Source organism: Chaetura pelagica, unplaced genomic scaffold, assembly GCF_000747805.2.
Source record: "Chaetura pelagica isolate M959 unplaced genomic scaffold, ChaPel_1.0 scaffold367, whole genome shotgun sequence".
Lineage (NCBI taxonomy): Eukaryota > Metazoa > Chordata > Aves > Apodiformes > Apodidae > Chaetura > Chaetura pelagica.
Window position 1 is genome coordinate 590911 of NW_009953955.1, and position 10075 is coordinate 600985.

The following is a 10075-nucleotide window of genomic DNA, read 5'->3' on the forward strand; positions in this document are numbered from 1 at the left end:
CGGGAACAGCCCTGGGAGGCGGGAACAGCCCTGGAGGGGAGGGAACTGCCCTGGGGAGGCGGGAACAGCGAGTTTTGATGTGGAGATGGAGAAATGCTGTGCTGGTGAGGGTGTCACGCCGTGATGCCGAGGGGGTGTGATCCTTCCAGGCTCAGCTTTTCAGACACGGTGGTTTGGGTTGTTTCACCCCCTGCCTTTAACAAGCAGCGTTCACAGTTGCCCGATGATATTCTTAAATGGAGTTATTTGGGAATACTCGGGGACTTTTAAGCTTTAAGCAGCTCTGCCTTTAGGAAAAAACAAAACAACACCTTTTCCTTGGCTGCTGATCTCAGCTGAACCGAAAACTTCGAGTTTTGCTAGAAATCCTGAGGCAAACCCTGATACCTGGTAGGGGGGAAAAAATTAGCAATTCTCCCTCCTTCACTCAGCTGCTTCATTCTTCTTATTCAGCACAATTACTGCCAAGCACAGAAGAGGCAGGGCCCAGAAACCAAACCTGTTTGGCCTCAGTCTGTGCTTGTTCAGTGTCATAACAAGCGAGGGGCTGTGGGGCTCGGTTGCTTCAGCACAGAAACACTGTGTGCTGGCTCATATAAACTGCTTTTCATCGCTGCCTTCCTTCCAGCAGCTCTCCCTGGGTTGATCATTCCCTTTGTAGCTCTTGCAGAGCAGCTTCTATCTGCACACAGGCCCACAGGGCTTTCTGCATGTGCCCTTTTTCCCCTTACATCAGGGGAAAATAATAAAGGGCTGGGGCGTGTTAGACTGTGTTTTGCAAGAAGTCACGTTGAAAAAGCAGAGAAAGAAAACAGAATTCTTCCCAGTCTCTCTCCTGAGAATGCCATTCCTGCAGCAGGCAGGGCTGGGCAAAAAAAAAACAAACAACCCACTTTGCTGCCTTTTGGAAAAGCCCGAGTTGTGCAACTCTGCTGTTTGTTGCTGTCTCTTGATGGTTGTAATTCCTGGCAGCCCTTTGGTTCCGGAAACAACCTGCTTGCTGGGCCTTCCTGATAGGATCCTCTCAACACTTTCACCTCTGTAAGTATGTAAGTACCTTTCCCTTTTATTTTGTTTGTAGGATTCTGTAGCCTCATGTTACCTACACATTCCTTCTCGGTTTATGTTTCAATGCAGCTCTGTGTGATTTCAAAGAGGAGAGGACAGGAAGTGGTTTCACTGCTGCTCTCTTGTGTCATGTTCCAGCTGGTTGAAATGCTTTTCAGCTTCATGAGGACAACCCTGGGTTTGTCCTGGATGAGGAAAAAGAGAAAATTCAGGCTTCTCTGTGCTTCTCAGTTTTTGGGGTCATCTTCCTGCTAAAATGGTTATTTGGCTTACTGGAGTTTATTCCTGTATTACAGTAAGGGGTTTTTGTTTGTTTGGTTTTGGGGTTTTTTTTAAATCGAAATTCCTTTGGTCAAAAGTGAAACTGCAAATAAATAAGTAAAGCTTTGTAGGGCTGAGCTGTAGTGCATGGTGAGGCAACTGCTGGGACTTGGGCCAGGGAAGCTGATGTCAGCATTAACCTCACGCTGCTCTCCTGTCGGGTGTTTGTTGCCTGCACAGCCCTCTCCTCCCCTAGGGTTGTGGTTTTCCTCAGGTGTGCTTTCCTTTCAGGAGGGTGAACCTTCTCTGCTGTCCCTGGAGCTGTCAAACAGATAATCAAGGTGCCAGTAGCACATGGCATTCCTTTACAAAGATGGCACGGCGTGGAGTAGGAGGAATAAAACTGGAGCAGAACCACCCTGTCCTTTCCAGTTGGCTGGTTGTCAGACACCTGTATTCCTTGACTTGCCAGGCCCCAGAGTGGAGGAAGGCCTAGGAAGAGTCATGCTCCTTACTTTAAATAGATGTTCCCTACTTACCTATGCCCAGTGTGGCTTCTCTGCGTAATTATGGGTGGCATATTATTGATGCTAATCATTTGGGCTAATTAAGTATTTGTAATGTGTAGGCTGAAAGGCTCAGGTGGTTTTGACTTGGCTGTGGTGGTGTATTTTTTGTTCTAACAATGATTCACAAGGCTTTGGGTAGCTCCAGAGCCTAAACAGGCAGATCTGGAAAACAGAAGAATACTGAGAACCCTTACATTGCTTTCAGTCATGGTTGGCTTTAAAAATCTTGAGTTTCAGTGAGGGAAAATATGATACTTTCTGGCATGTTCCTGGTAGGTAAGAAGGGATTTGGATGTCTGTGTTCCAGCTAATTCTTTCTGAATGACTCAAAGTGAAACTTTTCTTCCCGAGTTTCATCCCTGTTCTGTAACACACTGTAAGAAACTTTACCAGAACATCCCTGGAGGCTTTTCAAGTGCTTTGGGACATGGTGCAGTTGGCATGGCTGTTACTGGTCTGCCTGGCTGGTCACAAGTTGGGAACACTGTGATCTCATTTCTCGGACGCTCAGGAATCATGTCCTTGATAGTTCTGTCTCTCTCATTGCATAAAGGCCATTCCGTGGACATTTGAGGCAAGATACAAGATCAGCAGTAGTCTGGACCAGTCTGAAACTTCCTATTTCTCAGTGTTCTTCCCTCCTAAAGCCAGATTTGACCTGTGCTTATCAAAACTGCCAGTGTAATCCTTGGGTTTGCTAGTTATGTGGCAGGATGGATGCAGGCCTAAAGGGTTAATGCACTTGTAAGTGTGTAAGTAGAATTTCCCTAGTTTTCTGGTGGCCTTTTTTCTTGGTTACTGACGTTCCCCCTCACTGGTACAGCTTCTCAGTGATGCTGTTGCTGCATAAGCAATGTGCTTGTGATTCCATGTGAGAGAGCTCACTCTTGCTTTGAAGCCATAAAATCCAGGCTGGGGGATGCGTTTGGATGATGCTAGAAAATAACAATATTCACTGCTTACACCTGTGACATGTGTCTTGGGTTCAGATACCAACTCAGGCCTTTCTGCTCCTCTCCCTCACTTGCTTCACAGCCCGTTTCTTGATCAAACCACCTTAAGGTTTATTGAGGTCACAGGGGCAGGCGCCAGTAGGTGGCAATGTGTGACCAGGCATGGGGAGGCACCATTCGTTTGGGGGTTTTTGGTGGTTTGGGTATATATATTTTTTTTAATATTTTTTTTTCAGCCAGAAACTTAATTTTCAGACTGCAAGAGCTGTTGTGATACTTGTGAGTTAGTGGTACTAACAGCAGTGGTAACTTCTAGGAGCTCATTTGGGAAAAGCATGAGAGAGCATGCAACAACCTGCAGCTAGGTTCTGCAATGAGTTGTTATTACCGTGCAGCAACCAAGCACCTCATGTTTGAACAGAAAAGAAATAGGCCCCCCACTTAAAGACACGTGTTCCAAAGGTAAAGCAAGATATTTAACGGGATCTCAGTGTGAGAGGGAGGAGAGATGCGTGTTCACTGAACTTTTAGATCCCTGTGCCAAGAACAGCTCCACTCCATGAAGCAGAGAGGAGGTCTTCCAGAGGAATAAGAGCACAGTTCCCTCAATGTTTGCTTACTTCTTTACTCCTTGTTTACTGAGTAAAAAATAACTCCTCCCATTTCATTTGACCTGAATAAACTGATAAGGAAGCTCACCTTGACTACTGAAAATAACTGTTTCTTACATGGTGGACTTGGTTTATGCTGTTTTCCAAGTTCTCATTTTCTTTCTACATCATGGTCTACACTTGGTCCTTATGAACTCTGGATTCTCTTCTCCACTTCTTTCTTGCTTGTCTGCTGTCCCAGTTTCTCTTCCAACTTCCTCCCCCTCTTGCTGTCTGTTGTTCTTCCCACTCACCATCCTCCTGATTGTTTTTCCTACCCCCTCTGTGCTTCCTTCACCCTTTGTTTTTGTTTGTTGGTGGTTTTTTTCCTCTCTGGGGCTTTTCACCCTCTGTCTGGATTCTCTCTCCCTTTCATCCATCCCACTGCCCTTATTTCCACTTTCTCCCAAGTCTGCTTCTGCTGGTCAGGACTGGACACCTGTGGAGTGACTTAGAGGACAAGTGAAACCACTCGGTCATGGGCAGCAAGGAATAAACACCAGGTAGAGGCTGGGAGGTGGAACAGACTGATCTGCCTGTTGGCATCATACATCAAGACCTAGTAGTGGATCACTGGCATTTCCCTCTTTCTTCTGTCAGAAGAATGGCTGCCTTCTCTATAAATAACTTGTAGGGATCCAGGGCTAGAAAAAGAAAGCACAACAGGGACACGGTGGAAAGAGGTAAAGGTGTTTCTTGTGACTTGGAGCCCCTTCTTGTTCATGACTTTGTCTTTAGAGGAAGGTTCATGCAGCTTGGTGAGAGACCTGGTCCTGCAATTCCAACTTTCAGAAGGAGAAAAGGAAGAGCAAGGGAGGTTCAGTGGCATAGACCAAGTGCTTGCTTCTTCCCCAAAATTAAAAGTACCTCATCTTTAGGCCCTGATACAGAAGAAAAATTGTCAGCTCTTCCCTGTAGTCTTTTTTTTGTTTGTTTGTTTGTTTTTAAGTTGGTACAAAGCCTGGAGTATTAAGCATGTTGGGGCATCACATTTCTCAGGGAAAAGTTTTTTAATTAATTTAAGAGAAGCCGAAAATGAAAAAAAATCATTTGTGCAACTTTGAAATGTGTTGGGGCTGAGTAGTCTGTGCACAGCTGCTGATTGTAACTGTGCTCACAGGAGTCCCTTGTGTGTGATAATAGTAGTTAGAAAGCTGTGGGGTTTTTATTGGTGAGCCCTACCAGAGTTCCTTTTTGTCTGTCAATAAGCATGAGTCCAACTTTGAGTGGGCATCTGTCTTTGTATGTGGAGGTGAAGTTTTGCTCCCCTAGTTGTACATCACTACAGTTCTAGCTGGCATATATATATATCTATATATATAGATATATCTGCATTTGTTAATTTGTGGAACTTCTCTCAAACTAGAAAAAGATAATACTTGGCTTACAGATAAGGCTTTTCCTTCTGTAATTGGTTGCAAGAAGTATGCAATTCACCTGTGCTTTTTTTCTCCCTACAGATCCCCTGTGAGCTTCCTACATATGACATGTAATGTGTTCATGATACCTCAGTTTTTGACCTCGTTGGATTCACAAGCTGTATCAGCCTGGACCTTATCAAAGCTTGCTTAAGAGGAGTCTGAATTGCTGCAGGTAGCCCAGCACACAGTGTGACACCTTGACTTGAGCTTTGTGCAATAGAGAGCACCCCAGGATGTGGGAACTTCATCTTTCACATCAAATATCACGTTGAAGATCTGAACAAGAGAAGTCTTGAACCTTCTGTAATACCTGATGGTATTTCAACCATCGAGTGAGTTTATCAGCCTTTGTAATCTCACTGATCAACTGTGACCCTTAAGAGACCAACAGCATTATTTGCAAGATCTGGAACAACAGTCCAGCTTTCCTACAAAGGTTACAGTAGAGGTATGTTTTCCCTCAGTCATAATTCTCATATTTCAGTTTGGTGTTCTCTGCTCTTTGCAATTCCCTGTTCTCGAGGAGAACACTGGGCAAGCTGCACTTTCTCCAAGTGGCCAGATAGCAGCAGTAGTCAAAAGCATCACAATACAGAGTTTAGCAAGGGGCCAGTGTTTCAAATACTGTATTGAGAACTGACAAGGTTCTAACCATAACATCCATTTGCTGCATTAAAAAAATAATACTATCTGTTTCCTTTTGCTCTGAAGCAAACCCATTGGAGTGTAAAAACTGAGAATTGACATATAAGCCTCTAAAACACCATTTCTGTACTTCTTTACATTCACCACACGGGGGACCATGTGGTCTTGTCTCCTGAATGTGTTGGATTATCCACACTTCGGATGAGATAGAGGCTATTTTGATAGCAAGGAGCTTACACGCTGCCTTCACAGGGACCAAGGTTTTACCACAGAGACTGAATCTGCTCACTCTGGCTACTTTGGCACCACTTAAATGGAGATAATTTTGTGTGTACAATGCAGGCTGAACAGAACCAGCCTTTCCAACTGCCTTCCAAAGCAGTGACTGAACAAAGAAAGTAATTTCAAAGAGTTAAAGGTAAGCACTAAAATAAACTGTCATTTGCTGATACATAGCAGGACCAGCAAATATAGCAGTTCTGGTTTTTTGTGCCTTTTTTTTCCTTTTAATTTGTATAGATGTTAAGGTGTTAAAGATTCCACATTCTGTGCTGAGCAGCCATAAAAACTCTATTCCATTATCTCAGTTTATAGCACTTAAGAGCACCCAGCTGTGAGAGATGCAGCCTTGGAGGTACATGACCCCCCCTTTTTTTTTTCCCTCCCTGTAAAAATGTATATGCTCATGTCCTGAACTACTCTACTTGTGATGTCTTTATGTTGTGGATCTTAGTGGCACAATATGACATCTGTTTTCCTCAGATCTGGGCTTTAATTGTAGTTTCTAGTGAATTAGTTTGGTATCTCTCTTGCTTTCTAGTAGAGATCCTAAAATTAAATGACAAAAAAAAAAAAAAAGACCTGGAATCTTCCCTCTTGCACAGCCCCTAGCTCAGGACTGGGGAGGGTCTGTCCCTTCCAGAAACTCCCTGGGATGAGAACAGTAGGATTTCACAGCACAGGGAGCATTGGTTTATGGCTCTGTGTATAGTCTCACAAGGGAACACTGTTCAATAGGCTTCAAAGTGATTCAGCCACGGCATCACTGGGGCTGTGGCCACATGTAATATAGCCTGTAGCTCTTTAAAGAGGATTAGCCTTAGATCAGGGATAGCATTCATTGCTGGATTTCATGTAAAGCAGAATATGTTAATGAAATGGAAATGTCTACAGCAAACATTGCATAATATTGGAAACCTCAAAATTGAGCATTGTGTCTTGATGTCTCTGCTGGAAGTCAAACTTTCATATTCTGTGTGTGACTTGGAGAAATACTGAAGTTTGTAGTATCACCATAAGCTCTCTGTAGTAAATAAAGATCTAGTGTGCAGTTTTACAAGCAAAGTCAAAAAGATAACTTTGAAGGTAACTTTTCAAACTCTGTTGACTGCTTTAGTGATGTCATAGCTCTCCAACAGAGACAAAATTCTCCACATCTTAAAATATCTTCATTTGGGTTTTCTGCTACAGGTGTAGGCTTGGTTGAATCCTACATTTGCTCCCCATCAGCCCTTCCATTGCTTTTAACACCATGTTTGGGCTTACAAGAGTTCCAGCATCAGTCCTACAGAGACACAATCTTTCTGACATGTTTCCAAGCCATTTCATCTTTTTAAGGCACTTTCTGTCTGTACCCCAGCCTCAATTGTCACTCCAGTAGGCTTGATTTGGCTCTCCTTTTTGAGTTTTATGCCAGTCTTCTGAATGCAAAAAAATCCCTCAGACTTTAAGAGGACTCACAATTCAAACTGACTTTGTTGAGATGTTGTGAACATCTCTCAGAAAAACGTTTTAGTGGGAGAACTGGGAAATCTTGCCACTTCTAAAAGATTTGCTTGTGTTGTTGCACATAAAGGAACCCGTTCTTTGTATGCTGTGTGTAGTTTATTAAGCCTAGAATCATCTTTCTTTTTAATGTCATGTATTTGTAGGCTTAGCAGGAAATTTGTTCTCCTGATAGGAAGCTGACTTGGTGCCTGAGCTTGAAACCTTTGCCCATGGAAGCATTCAGACCAGTGCTTTCCCCCTTGCACAACTAAGCAGGCATTCATGTGAGGCACCATCTGAACAGCCCAGCAGTGTGTATTCGTGGCCTGGGGTTTGATGCCCATGCAGCAGTTCAGACAACTGCTAGATGTAAAATAGAGTGACAGACATTATAGACCCCAATGGCCCATTTTGCTGTTGTGTACTTAAAAGTGATGACTTGAAGTACCTCATCCCAGTCTGCTGGGGCATAAAAGTCCAAATAAAGCCTTTGGGAAGAAGATCCTTCTGGCTCAGTTTCCAAAACGTGCACTATCATTACTTAATAGTTTTTTTTCTACACACAGCTCCATTTCTTAGGGTTTTGTTGTTCCAGGATTGATTTTTTTTTGTGGTGGTGGATGGGTTTTAGCTTGTTTTATTTTGCTGTTTGGAAGGGGTTTTTTTTTCTGTAGACGTGGAAGGTGGTGATACATATTCATGAAAGAGAAGTCTTTCCAGCTCCTGCTTGCATTGACAAAGACTTAGCTGTTTCACACAGCAAGCTGACTGGAATTGTGTGGGGCCTGCCTGACCAGATTAGAGCAAACAGCAAGCTTATTCCTCCAGTCGTCAGGCCTCCCCTTCCTAACAATTTCCCCAATTGTCATTTTGACAAGGCTGTCATTAGGTGATGGCTTCTTTTGGCCATTTTCAGATAAAGATAATTTCCTTAACTTCCATTTTATTTGACTACAAGTAGTTTGGGAGAGAAAGGAAGTACTTCAGTAGTTTATGGATTAAGGGTTTGTCACTTCAAAGGCATCTTTGATCTAAAAATATGTGCTGTACCAAATTCATTATGTCCTTTTTTTTTTTTTTCCCCCAAGAACTTTTTAATTTATTGATCTGCCCCTCAATTATTCCCTTTTTTTTGCATCTCCTAGTAGTACACGAGATACCAGTGGTGAGGGGAAAGTTCCCAAATGGCCTTTCTGAAAAGTCACGACCAGGGCAAAACAACAGGTGCTTTTGTTCAGCACCCAACCCTGCCTCCCTCACAGATCTGGTTGTAGCCAGAGGTCCTGCCCGCTCCCAGTTTCATTATGTTCCCTGTATGTTTCCTGAGGAGTGGCTTATTGCACATGTCATATTTGTGTGGGTCACTCCTCTGATAGAACTGAAGGGCCTGAAAACCTGGATCTCAGACAGGGAGCGTTTGGCAAACTGGAGTTGGTGTGGTTGGGTGATCAGCTTTTGACTGCCTGGTACCCCTTTCTGCCAGCTCCATGCCCTGGGCAGTTGCCATGTGGTTTTGGTTTATACAAGTGTATAAGCCACCCCCTGGGACCCTGCATCCTGACTGCTCCTGAAAGTGCTGGCAAACAACCTCCTCTAAGTAAGCTTTGAAGTCAGGCTCTGGAGCTCATTTTTCTTTCTCTCTTAATAGAGGAAGAACTTTACTGAAGCTCTGCTTTGTGTCTGTGCTGCACGAAGAAATCCCAAACCTCATTCTAACAAACAAAACCAGAAAAGGTCTTTTCCTGGTCTGTTTGCAACTGAAATGCTCTTCCACAAAGCACTAAGCTCAGCTTGGGAGCAGGCAGATGCTAAGCAGTTGAGTACGTTGCCCACCCAACCCCATCCACCCAAGGAGGCACTCTCAGAGTTGGACCTGATGATCCTTACAGGTCCTTTCTCACTTGAGATATGTTTCCTTAGTGCAGGTCTGCATGGGCAGGGTTTCTTTTGGGGTACTTGCTTTGCACTGCTGCAGGGATGCAGTGGAGGTTTGAACACGGATCAAGAACTGGGATTTGCAATGCCTGCCTGTGTCAGGCACTGGGGTTCACTGTGACCCCTCCTCTACTTTTTAGGACTGACAAAACTGTTCTTTGCTATAGCAGTGTAGTTCCATGGTGGCAGCCCCTTACACTATCCTTATGCAGGCTTAGCTGAGGCTGGGATTTGTTCTGTATTAATATGAATATCTGTTCTACCTAATTACTTCAGCTTTTTCTGTAATGTTCCCCCTGCCTTAGACCCAGCCAGCTAACCACCTCCTTGCTGCTGGAGGCTGCTCTTGATCCCATTTCTAAACAGAAGCACTTCTGCTTCAGCTCTGGCTGGGGTAGCTGTGCAGAGGCTGCCTTTTTTTTTTCTTCCCCTTTTTTTTTTTCCCCCCTTTTGCCTGCTAATTGGCTGAGACCACCAGAATTTGGAGGACACAGATGTCACTGATAGTTTGCCTAGGGAGCACATTCATGCCCATCTGTTGCAGTCTAGAAGGCTGTTCGTATATCCACAAGGCCTTCATTTAATTCTTGTCAGAAAGTAATGTAAATCCAGTTTACCTCAGAGGTCACAGCCAAGATTTATGCCAATGAGCCCCCTGCAATTTACACACACTGTAGTTGTATAGGATGAAAAGAAAGCCTTTCATGTTGGTGCATATTAACAAGAAAGCTTGCCTTAGGAGAGGCTTTTCGATTGAGGTTTTCCCTTATTTTAATACAGCCAATGCCAGTTGGTATATCCAGCTT